The sequence below is a fragment of the Bombina bombina genome, chromosome 6, assembly GCF_027579735.1.
Source record: "Bombina bombina isolate aBomBom1 chromosome 6, aBomBom1.pri, whole genome shotgun sequence".
Taxonomy (NCBI): domain Eukaryota; kingdom Metazoa; phylum Chordata; class Amphibia; order Anura; family Bombinatoridae; genus Bombina; species Bombina bombina.
The window spans coordinates 461,972,669-461,985,408 of NC_069504.1; the positions used below are offsets into that span (position 1 = coordinate 461,972,669).

At 38.5% G+C, this 12,740-nt stretch overlaps 1 protein-coding gene across 1 annotated transcript in view; it reads left to right on the plus strand.

Annotated features, from left to right (window-relative positions):
* Positions 1–12,740, plus strand: part of LOC128663085 (A disintegrin and metalloproteinase with thrombospondin motifs 2-like) — a 914,348-nt gene that overhangs the window by 505,363 nt on the left and 396,245 nt on the right. The window lies entirely within an intron of this gene.

The following is a 12,740-nucleotide window of genomic DNA, read 5'->3' on the forward strand; positions in this document are numbered from 1 at the left end:
GATTCTATTTAGATGGTTGAAAGGACCCTGAGGTAGAGGGACCTGTCTCAGAAGCAGAGACCGTGATGGAAAGGATGACATGTCCACCAGATCTGCATACCAGGTCCTGCGTGGCTACGCAGGCGCTGTCAAAAACACCAAAGCCCTCTCCTGCTTGGTCTTGACCTCCGGAGGAAATCCCACTCCCCCGGAAGAAAAGTCTGACGACTTAGAAAATCCACCTCCCAGTTCTCAACACCTGGGATATGGATAGCTGATAGACAAGAGTGAGTCTCTGTCCAGTGAATTATTGTAAGACTTCTAACATCGCTAGGGAACTTCTGTTCCCCCTTGATGGCTGATGTAAGCCACAGTCGTGTATATTGTCCGACTGAGTATGATGTACCTCAGAGTTGCTAACTGAGGCCAAGTCTGAAGAGCATGGAATATCACTCCCAGTTCCAGAATATTTATTAGAAGGAGGGTCTCCTCCTAAATCCACTATCCCTGAGCCTTCAGGGAGTTCCAGACTGCATCCCAACCTAAAAGGCTGGCATCTATTGTAACAATTGTCCCATCTGACCTGCGGAAGGTCATACCCTTGGACAGATGGACCCGACATAGTCACCAGAGAAGAGAATCTCTGGTCTCTTGGTCCAGGTTTAACAGGGGGACAAATCTGTGTAATCCCCGTTCCTCTGACTGAGCATGCATAGTTGCAGCGGTCTGAAATGTAGACGTGCAAACAGTACTATGTCCCTTGCCGCTACAATTAAGCCGATTTCATTCATGTACTGAGCCACCGAAGGGCGCGGATGGGATGAAAAAACACGGCAGAAATTTAGAAACTTTTGACAACCTGGACTCCGTCAGGTAAATTTTCATTTCTACAGAATCTATCAGAGTCCCTAGGAGGGAAACCCTTGAGATTGGGGATAGAGAACTCTTTCCTTGTTCACTTTCCACCCATGTGATCTCAGAAATGCCAGTACTACGTCCGTATGAGACTGGGCAATTTGGATGTTTGACGCCTGTATCAGGATGTCGTCTAAATAAGGGGCCACTTCTATCCCCCGCGGTCTAAGGACCGCCAAAGTGACCCCAGAACCTCCATAAAGATTCTTGGGGCTGTAGATATCCCAAAGGAAAGAGCTACAAACTGGTAATGCCTGTCTAGAAAGGCAAACCTGAAAAACGATGGTGATCTTTATGCATCACAATGTGAGGATAAGCATCCTTCAAATCCATTGTAGTCCTCTATTGACTCTCCTGGATCATAGTTAAGATGGTACGAATAGTTTCCATCTTAAATGACGGAATTCTGAGGAATTTGTTTAAGATCTTTAGATCCAAAATAGGTCTGAAGGTTCCCTCTCCTTGGGAACCACAAACAGATTTGAGTAAAAACTCTGTCCCTGTTCCTCTCTTGGAACTGGATGGATCTCGTACACAATGTAAGAATGCCTCCTTCTTTATCTGGTTTGCAGATAATTGTGAAAGGCGAAATCTCCCCTTTTTTTGGGGGGGAATCTTTGAAATCCAGAAGATATCTCTGGGATATAAATTCCAATGCCTAGGGATCCTGGGCATCTCTTGCCCATGCCTGGGCGAAGAATGAAAGTCTGCCCCCTATAGGATCCGTTACCGGATAGGGAGCCGTTCTACATGCTGTCTTAGAGGCAGCAGCAGGCTCCTTGGCCTGCTTATCTTTGTTCCAGGTCCGATTGTCTCCAGACCGCCTTGGACTGAGCAAAAATTCCCTCTTGTTTTGCCTTAGAGGAAGAGGATGCCACACCTGCCCTGAAGTTTTTAAAAGGCACAAAAATTAGACTTTTTTTTTTTTTTTTTTTTTTTGGCCCTTGATTTGGACCTATCCTGAGGAAGGGCATGACCTTTTCCTCCAGTGATATAAGCAATAATCTCCTTCAAACCAGGCCCGAATAGGGTCTGCCCCTTGAAGGGAAGTTAAGTAGCTTATTTATTAAAGTCACGACAGCTGACCATGATATAAGCCATAGCGCTCTGCCCGCCAGTATAGTAAAAAAACAGAATTCTTAGCCGTTAGTCTAGTCAAATGAACAAGGCATCAGAAAACAAAGGAATTGGCTAGCATAAGCTTGTCAAATATATTCATCCAATGGAGTCGCTTAACTGTAAAGCCTCATCAAGAGACTCAACCCAGAACGCCGCAGCAGCAGTGACAGAAGCAATGTATGCAAGGGGCTGCAGGATAAAACCCTGTTGAATAAACATTTTTTATCCATTGGATCTAAAAAGCACAACTGTCCTCGTCAGAGGTAGTGGTACGCTTAGCTAGAGTAGAAACTCTTCTCTCCACCTTAGGAACTGTCTGCCAGAAGTCCCGTGTGGTGGTAACTATTAGAAAACATTCTTCTAAAAAATAGGAGGGGAAGAGAACGGCACACCTGGTCTATCCCATTCCTTATTAAAAAAAAAAAAATTTAGTAAACCTCTTTAGGTATTGGAAAAACATCAGTACACACCGGCACTGCATATTATTTATCCAGTCTACACAATTTCTCTGGCCCTGCGATTGTACACATTCATTCAGAGCAGCCAAAGCCTCCCTGAGCAACAAGTGGAGGTTCTCAAGCATAAATTTTAAATGTAGAAATATCAGAATCAGGTTAAATCATCTTCCCTGAGTCAAAAAAATCACCCACAGACTAAGCATATTGTGAGGTAGTATCCTACATGGTTCTTAAAGCGTCTGTATGCTCTGTATCTACCCCCAGAGCTAACTGCTTTCCTTTAATTTCAGGTAGTCTGACTAATACTGCTGCCAGAATATTATTCACCACCTTTGCCATGTCTTGTAAAATAAACACTATGGGCGCCCTTGATGTACTTGGCGCCATTTGAGCGTGAGTCCCTGAAGCGGGAGTCGAAGGGTCTGAAACGTGGGGAGAGTTAGTCGGCATAACTTTCCCCTCGACAGAATCCCCTGGTAAAAGAAACGCTATGGGTGCCCTTGATGTACTTGGCGCCATTTGAGCGTGAGTCCCTAAAGCGGGAGTCAAAAGGTCTGACACGTGGGGAGAGTTAGTCGGCATAACTACCCTCACGACAGAATCCTCTGGTGATAATGTTTTTAAAGACAAAAAATGATCTTTATTGTTTAACATGAAATCAGTACATCTGGTACACATTCTAAGATGGGGTTCCACCATGGCTTTAAAACATAATGAACACAGAGCTTCCTCTATGTTAGACATGTTAGAACAGACTAATAATGAGACTAGTAAGCTTGGAAAACACTTTAAATCAAGTTAACAAGCAAATATATAAAACGTTACTGTGCCCTTAAGAGAAACAAATTTTGTCAAAATTTGAAAAACAGTGAAAAAAAAAAAAGGCAGTAAAACAAACGAAATTTTTACAGTACATGTAATAAGGTAACAGAGCATTGCACCCACTTGCAAATGGATGATTAACCCCTTAATGCAAAAAACAGATAAAAAAAAAAAAAAAAACGACATAGACGTTTTTAAAAACAGACACAACAAACTGCCACAGCCAACAGTGGGAAGCTTCAGTTAACTGTTTCTATGCAAAATTTAAGCCAGCCATGTGGAAAAAACTTAGGCCCCAATAAGTTTTATCACCAAACATATGTTAAAAAACGATTAAACATGCCAGCAAACGTTTTAAAACACATTTTTACAAGAGTATGTATCTCTATTAATAAGCCTGATACCAGTCGCTTTTACTGCATTTAAGGCTATACCAACATTACAGTGTTATCACCAATGTACGTTAAAAAACGATTAAACATGCCAGCAAACGTTTTAAAACACATTTTTATAAGAGTATGTATCTCTATTAATAAGCCTGATACCAGTCGCTATCGCTGCATTTAAGGCTTTACTTACATTACTTCGGTATCAGCAGTATTTTCTTAGTCAATTCCATTCCTAGAAAAATATTTTACTGCACATACCTTATCTGCAGGAAAACCTGCACGCCATTCCCCCTCTGAAGTACCTCACTCCTCAGAATGTGTGAGAACAGCAAATGGATCTTAGTTACGTCTGCTAAGATCATAGAAAAACGCAGGCAGATTCTTCTTCCAAATACTGCCTGAGATAAACAGCACACTCCGGTGCCATTTAAAAATAACAAACTTTTGATTGAAGAATAAACTAAGTAGAAAGCACCACAGACTCTCACAACCTCCTATCTATGTTGAGGCTTGCAAGAGAATGACTGAATATGGCAGTTAGGGGAGGAGCTATATAGCAGCTTTGCTGTGGGTGGACTCTTGCAGCTTCCTGTTGGGAAGGAGAATATATTCCATAAGTAATGGATGATCCGTGGACTGGATACACTTAACAAGAGAAAGTACCTGTAAAATAAAACATAACCTAAGCAACAATTACACCTAACACTACACTATAATTAAATAAATTCCCTAAATTAACTACAATTAATTACAATTAAATAAAATTAACTAAAGTACAAAAAAACAAACACTAAATTACAGAAAATAATAAAATAATTACAAGAATTTCAAACTAATTACACCTAATCTAATCCCCCTAATAAATAAAAAAGCCCCCCAAAATAATAAAAAAGTCCTACCCTATACTAAATTACAAATAGCCCTTAAAAGGGCTTTTTTCGGGGCATTGCCCCAAAGTAATCCTCTCTTTTACCTGTAAAAAAAATTACAATACCCCCCAACATTAAAACCCACCACCCACACATCCAACCCTACTCTAAAACCCACGCAATCCCCCCTTAAAAAACCTTACACTAACCCCCTGAAGATCACCCTACCTTGAGATGTCCTTACCCAACCGGGCCGAAGTCCTCAACGAAGCCAGGCAGAAGTGGTCCTCCAGACGGACAGAAGTCTTCATCCAAGCCGGGAAGAAGAGGTCCTCCAGACGGGCAGAAGTCTTCATCCAGACGGCATCTTCTTTCTTCATCCATCCGGAGCAGAGCGGGTCCATCTTCAAGACATCCGACGCGGAGCATCCTTCCAGGCCGACGACTAACCGATGAATGAATATTCCTTTAAATGACGTCATCCAAGATGCCGTCCATTGAATTCCGATTGGCTGATAGAATTCTATCAGCGAATCGGAATTCAAGGGACGCCATCTTGGATAACGTCTTTTAAAGGAATATTAATTTGTCGACCTGGAAGGATGTCTTGAAGATGGACCCGCTCTGCTCCGGATGGAAGAAGATAGAAGATGCCGTCTGGATGAAGACTTCTGCCCGTCTGGAGGACCTCTTCTTCCCGGCTTGGATGAAGACTTCTGCCCGTCTGGAGGACCACTTCGCCCGGCTTCGTTGAGGACTTCGGCCCAGTTGGGTGAAGACGTCTCAAGGTAGGGTGATCTTCAGGGGGTTAGTGTTAGGTTTTTTTAAGAGGGGATTGGGTTGATTTTAGAGTAGGGTTGGGTGTGTGGGTGGTGGGTTTTAATGTTGGGAGGGTATTATAATTTTTTTTACAGGTAAAAGAGCTGATTACTTTGGGCCAATGCCCCGCAAAAGGCCCTTTTAAGGGCTATTTGTAATTTAGTATAGGGTAGGGCTTTTTATTATTTTGGGGGGCTTTTTTATTTTATTAGGGGGATTAGATTAGGTGTAATTAGTTTAAAATTCTTGTAATTATTTTATTATTTTCTGTAATTTAGTGTTTTTGTTTTGTTTTTGTACTTTAGTTAATTTTATTTAGTTGTAATTAATTTATTTTAATTTAGGTAATTAATTTCATTATATTGTAGTGTTAGGTGTAATTGTAACTTAGGTGAGGTTTTATTTTACAGGTACTTTTGCATTTTTTTTTAACTAGGTAGCTATTAAATAGTTAATAACTATTTAATAAAACTATTGTACCTAGTTAAAATAAATACAAACTTGCCTGTAAAATAAAAATAAACCCTAAGCTAGATACAATGTAACTATTAGTTATATTGTAGCTATCTCATGGTTTATTTTATAGGAATAATTTAGTTAATTCTAGGAATATTTATTTAGATTTATTTAAATTATATTTAAGTTAATGGGTGTTAGGTTTAGGGTTAGACTTCTGTTTAGGGGTTAATATGTTTATTATAGTGGCGGCGGTGTAGGGGGGGCAGATTTGGGGTTAATAAATATAATGTAGGTGGCGGTTTAGGGATTAATAACTTTATGTAGGTGGCGGCGGTATAGGGGGCGGCAGATTAGGGGTCAATATATATAATTTAGGTGACGGTGGGCTCCGGGAGTGGCAGGATAGGGGTTAATAACTTTATGTAGGTGGCGGCGGTATAGGGGGCGGCAGATTAGGGGTTAATATGTATAATGTAGGTGGTGGTGGGCTCCGGGAGTGGCAGAATAGGGGTTAATAACTTTATGTAGGTGGCGGCGGTATAGGGGGCGGCAGATTAGGGGTTAATATGTATAATGTAGGTGGCGGTGGGCTCCGGGAGTGGCAGTTTAGGGGTTAAACACTTTATTTAGTTGCGGCGGGCTCCGGGAATGGCGGTTTAGGGGTTAATAAATTTAAAATAGGTGGCGGCGGTGTGGGGGGGGGGGCAGATTAGGGGTGTTTAGACTCAGGGTACATGTTAGGGTGTTAGGTGTATACACTACCATAGAAATCAATGGGATATCGGGCAGCAGTGAACATAAGCTTTCGCTGCTTTCAGACTCCCATTGATTCCTTTGGCATCCGCCGCCTCCAGGGCGGCGGATTGAAAACCAGGTACGCTGGGCCAGAAAAGTGGCGAGCGTACCTGCTAGTTATTTGCTAACTAACAAAAGTAGTCAGATTGTGCCGAACTTGCATTTGGAACATCTGGAGTGACGTAAGCATCAATCTGTTTTGGACTGAGGTCTGGCGGATCGTATGTTACGTCACTATATTCTACTTTTGCCGGTCTGTAGGGTTTGATAACTAAGGCGAATCAGGCTCGACACAAATACGCTGCGGATTTCCAGCGTATTTGCGGTTGACGGCTTGATAACTAGAGGCCAAAGAGTGTAAATTAGTGCATGTGCACCAAGGCAAGAAAAGAGGTTGGTGGAAGGGAGTAGAGATGGTGGAACCAGCTAAGTGCATCATAGAGGAGAGAATTGTATTTAGTCTTTTTTCAATACACACTTTCTCACATAACCTTTAGAAAGTGAGAGCTAACCTATTTTATGCATAGTATGGTAGTATGGCCCATTCCTGAGCCTCTTACCTAAAAGAGAACATAGAACTGAAACGTATTACCTGGCAGTGCTGTTGTGGGATCAGATATCTACACAGAACAAGTGGTTATAATTCTGCGAATAAATGCACAAAGTTACCTATGTTTAACATAGTCACACCATTTGGCCATAGTCTGTTTAGCCAGTTGACAATGCACAGTCTGTAGATTGGTCCTTACATTAGAGCAATTCGACTTTGTTGTCTGTCATTCCTGCTTCTCTCTGTATAATAAAATGAGGTTCATTCGCTTTATACATATACAGTACTTATTGAGCAAAATCAGATTTACCCAAGTTTATTTGAAGTGCTTGAACCAAAGGAAGATTATCAGTTAACCTAGTTTTGTTGGCCTATTATACAGCCCAGACTGACCTATATTTATGCTATCCAATATTAGTTTGTGAAAGGGAGATACTCGTTTTACCATTGTGTGCTATATGATGTTAAATAATGTATTGTAGCAGAAAACCATAAATTATTGTGTTTTATTGTTTACTTTTTTATTTGGAAAACGCAAATTCCTGGTATGTTTTTTAATTGTAAAGAAAAAAAAATAGAATCATTTGGTTCAAGCTTGTGTAATTTAGTTTTTTTTTAATGTTTGAAATGGTTAGTTGGAAATGTTTATAAAATGAATTTCTTCCAACATTTTTTCATTTGGATAGCATAAAATACAGTTCAGCTGGCAGAGATTAGGTCAGTTATGAGTCAGTATTTTAAAATATGCTACAATGTTTTATCGCTTTTGAATGAGTTTGCACAGCTTCAGCGGTGAACAAATAATAATGCCAATAAAATCAATATTTTAGCCCATTGTTATATTTTTAGAGTTATTTCCCAGGAGTATAAAAACAATTTCAAACATATTAAATGTCAATGTTTGTTATTAAAAATAGTTATAAAATATACGTATTTAAAATGAAAAGTGAGTTGTTTTGTTTTTAATAGACCACCCTGTTTGCTATGAGACAGCTGTCTTTATCTTATGCAAATCTTAATTTTGCATGCATTTGATGTTAGCAAACCCACACAGGTTCTGTAAATAAATACCAAAGGCTACACTCTTTCAAAATTGGTGTTATTGGTGTTTAATACAGACTTTATCAATTCTATTATGCTCACAGCAATTTTTATAATTTTTATATGATGTATCAGCATGCTATAAAATGCTATCTATCTATCACCTATCTATCTGTCTGTCTGTCTATTTGTCTGTCTATCTATCTATTTATCTGTCTATTTTATCCTTTGCAGTTTTCCTAGAAGTTGAGAACTGACTTGATTTTGGATTGATGTCCTAGGTTTGCAGTTGTCTTTTTTTTCTCTAGCAGTTAATAACCAGTCTTTTAAGATGTTGCTCATTGACAGTAATGATCTTGCTTTAATCTTACAATCTAATGGAAATAATCGGATTTAGAATGTGTAATCGTTGAAATGTTGTTAAATATAATAATAAAATGAAATAATAAAACCCTGGGTGTTTGTGTCCCTTTACTCGTATATATAACCCTGTGTGCGCCTCTGTCTGTATGAGCCTTGAAGTGGAACCTTGTGTGTGCCCTTGTCTTTAAGTATAACATTATGGGGCATATTTATCAAGCTCCGAATGGAGCTTGATGCCCCGTGTTTCTGGCGAGCCTGATCGGGTTGATTGACACCTCTATGCTGGCGGCCAATTGGCCGCGAATCTGCAGGGCACAGCGTTGCATTCAGTGAGGTCTGTCGGACCTGATCCACACTGTCGGATCAGGTCCGACAGGCCTTGATAAATAGAGGCCTATGTGCTCTCCTGTCTGTAAGTTTAACCCTGTGTGTGCGCACACACTTGTTACGTTGACGTCATACGTTTGTAGTGCAATAAAGCACTTGAAAAAGCCAACAAGTGCCAGTCATTTTTGTTGATATAAATATATATTTTTTGCGTGTGTGTATATATTTATATATACTGTGTATATATATATATTTACACACACTACGGATGACTTTTTATGGACACTTTACAATGAAAGCTAAGTTTTATATGAAATCCAGTGAGTGCTTTCTTTACATGGAGACTGTCCATACTTTTTTTTGACTGAGCACCGTGGTATATGCCACCATATTTAAACATAGGAGTGCAGATCCCTTCCTTTGTATTTTTTATATATAAATAGATATTTAAAAATATATATAACCTTCTCAAATTACAGCAACCAGACAAGATTTCTTCAAAAAAGGTTAAATTTATTGACGTTTCGGGAGTAAATTTGACGTTTTTTGAAGAAATCCTGTCTGGTTGCTGTCATTTGAGAAGGTTGTATATTAACACAGAACTGGCAGGTGGTTGACTCTTGGAGGGCGGATTCACATTGAGAGTCGTTGTTTAAAAATATATATATATATTTCTATGTGAAGGACATTTGAATTTAAAATTGCATAACGAGCTTCAGGTTGCGTGCTTTAGGTCTAACACAGTGCTGAGTTAGCGCACATGAAGAATTAGTTATCTTAAGACACAATATGAAAATATAAAATATAAAATATTGAAACAATAATTATTAATGATTATTAAAGTTATTATAAAGTTTGAATATATCTATATCTTTAATAATTATTTAGATTATTTTTAATATTTTTCAGTATTTTATATTTAACACACCTTAATAGAACTCATGTAGGTTAGCATACATTAAGAATTAGTGAGCTCCTGTCAAGCTTAGATGCGCAAAATAAAAATACAATTTTACTGTATGTGAAGAACATTGGAATTTGAAATATAAATTAATCCTGTTGGGTTAGCGCGGGAGCAATAAGTGTTAGGCTTCTTAACTCTGCATTCTCCATTGAAGTCTATAGGGAAAAGAAGTATATCAGAATATCTTATTTAGCTTATAGCGCTCCTAAACTTTATATTGTTTTGTTATTTGGAAGAGAACTACAACATTAAAATATCCTAGGACTGATGATATTATGTGAGACAGCCCCCAGTGCTTTAGATGAACCTCTTTGGCATAACAAGTCCTAGAAGAAGTTTGCAAAAACTGCTATCATTGCCTAAGTTTATTCTTCAACAAAAGATACAAGTCACTAAAATGGAGTCAATATGAAAAATAAAATAACTAATTTTGTGATAGCTACCACGTCATATTGATTTGAACATGATATAGATAAAAACTTGGTGAAATTAAAAACACACTCTGGCGCCAATTTTATTAAAGTGTGGACAGACATGAAACTATGTAGCATATCATGTCCGCCGCACATCGATAAATGCCGACAGCATACGCTGTCTGCATTTTTCATTGCACAAGCAGTTCTTGTGAACTGCTTGTGCAATGCCGCTCCCTGCAGATTCACCGCTAATTGGCCGCTAGCAAGGGTGTCAATCAACCCGATCATATAGGATCGGGCGGATTGATGTCAGCAGCCTCAGAGCAGGCGGACAAGTTATGGAGCAGTGGTGTTTAGACCGCTGCTTCATAACGGCTGTTTCCGGCAAGCCTGAAGGCTCGTGCGGAAACAGGGGCATCAAGCTCCATTCGGAGCTTGATAATTCGGCCCCTCTGCATTTGTATTTGGTTCTTTTGGCTTTATCATTCTTTAGTGTCTCTACATGAAGACGTTCCATACTACTAATTTATATTTTACTTCAGATGATAAAGGTACCAATTGTATGTGCTTCCTGTTCCAACATTAACCTTTTGTGAAACCTGAGATTTCATCTTGTTTGAAATTAATTGTTCCAGATTTTCAATCAAGGAGAAATCACTAAGCCCGTGGTCCTTATCTTCACCCCCAGATATACACTTTCTAAAAATAGAAATATAAAACAATACAACTTAAAGGGACACTGTAACCAAATTTTTTCTTTTCTAATTCAGAAAGAGCATGCAATTTTAAGCAACTTTCTAATTTACTCCTATTATCAATTTTTCTTCGTTCTCTTGCTATCATTATTTGAAAAAGAAGGCATCTAAGCTTTTTTTTGTTTCAGTACTGTGGACAGCACTTTTTTATTGGTGGATGAATTTATCCACCAATCAGCAAGGACAACCCAGGTTGTTCACCAAAAATGGGCCGGCATCTAAACTTACATTCTTGCATTTCAAATAAAGATACCAAGAGAATGAAGAAATTTTGATAATAGGAGTAAATTAGAAAGTTGCTTAAAATTTCATGCTCAATCTGAATCACGAAAGAAAATTTTTGGGTACAGTGTCCCTTTAAAAGAAAAAAAAATATCATCTCCTGGATGAGTGAAAATAGAAAAGGTAAACATAATTTTTATAATGTAATTTTGTCTGACTAAAGAGAAGTTCACTAGTGTAAGATTATTTAATTAATAATCATATTGATTTAGCATTAAAGGGATACTAAACCAAAAAAAATAATTAATGATTCAGATAGAGCATGCAGTTTTAAGCAACTTTCTAATTTACTCCAATCATCAATTTTTCTTTGTTCTCTTGCTATCTTTATTTGAAAAAGCAGTAATGTAAGGTTAAAACCGGCCCATTTTTGGTTCAGAACCTGGGTAGCACTTGCTGATTGTTTTGCTACATTTAGCCACCAATTAGCAAGCTCTACCCAGGTTCTGAACCAAAAATGGGCCGGGCTCTTAAAGGGACATTAAACCCAAATTTTTTCTTTCATGATTTAAAGAGAGCATGCCATTTTAAACAACTTTCTAATTTACTTCTATTGTCTGATTTGCTTCATTCTCTTGCTATACTTTGCTGAAAAGCATATCTAGATAGGCTCAGTAGCTACTGATTGGTTGCTGCACATAGATGCCTCGTCTGATTGGCTCACCCATGTGCAATGCTATTTCTTCAACAAAGGATATTTAAAGAATGAAGCAAATTAGATAATAGAAGTAAATAGGAATGTTGTTTAAAATGGTATTCTCTATCTAAATCATGAAAGAAAATGTTTGGGTTTAGTGTCCCTTTAAGCTTACAGTCTTGCTTTTTCAAATAAAGATAGCAAGAAACAAAGAAGAATTGATAATAGGAGTAGACTAGACTCACTAGACTATCTTGCCTAAGATGTATTTCAGTGATGATCGGTAGGCTTAGAATAGTCCAGATCATAAATCACCACCACTTAGCTTGAAGGAAGCTGATCAAACATCCACTAAGTTAAATCTAAGATTTAATTAGGTGAAGGATGACTTTGCTCATTAAGGCCTAGATTACGTGTGGAGCGCAAAATTGCGCTTTCGGGAGCGCAATATTTGCACTCTACATGTAAATTTGCACTGGCATTACAAGTTAGGTGCAATGCGCACACGATCTCACATTCACATTGCCTGGAAGCCTTGTCCTCAGGAGAGCACACTTCCATAGGCTCCAATGGGAGCCTCGTTCTCATACCGTGAGACATGGCAAACCACCTAGCGCAGCACAAGGGGCAATTCGCGCAGCATTGAGCAGCAAATTAAATATATTTATGCATATGCATATATACATATATATTTATGTGTTTATATGTGTATATACACATATTAACACATTAATAAATATGTATATAAGCATATGTATATATATATATATATATACATACA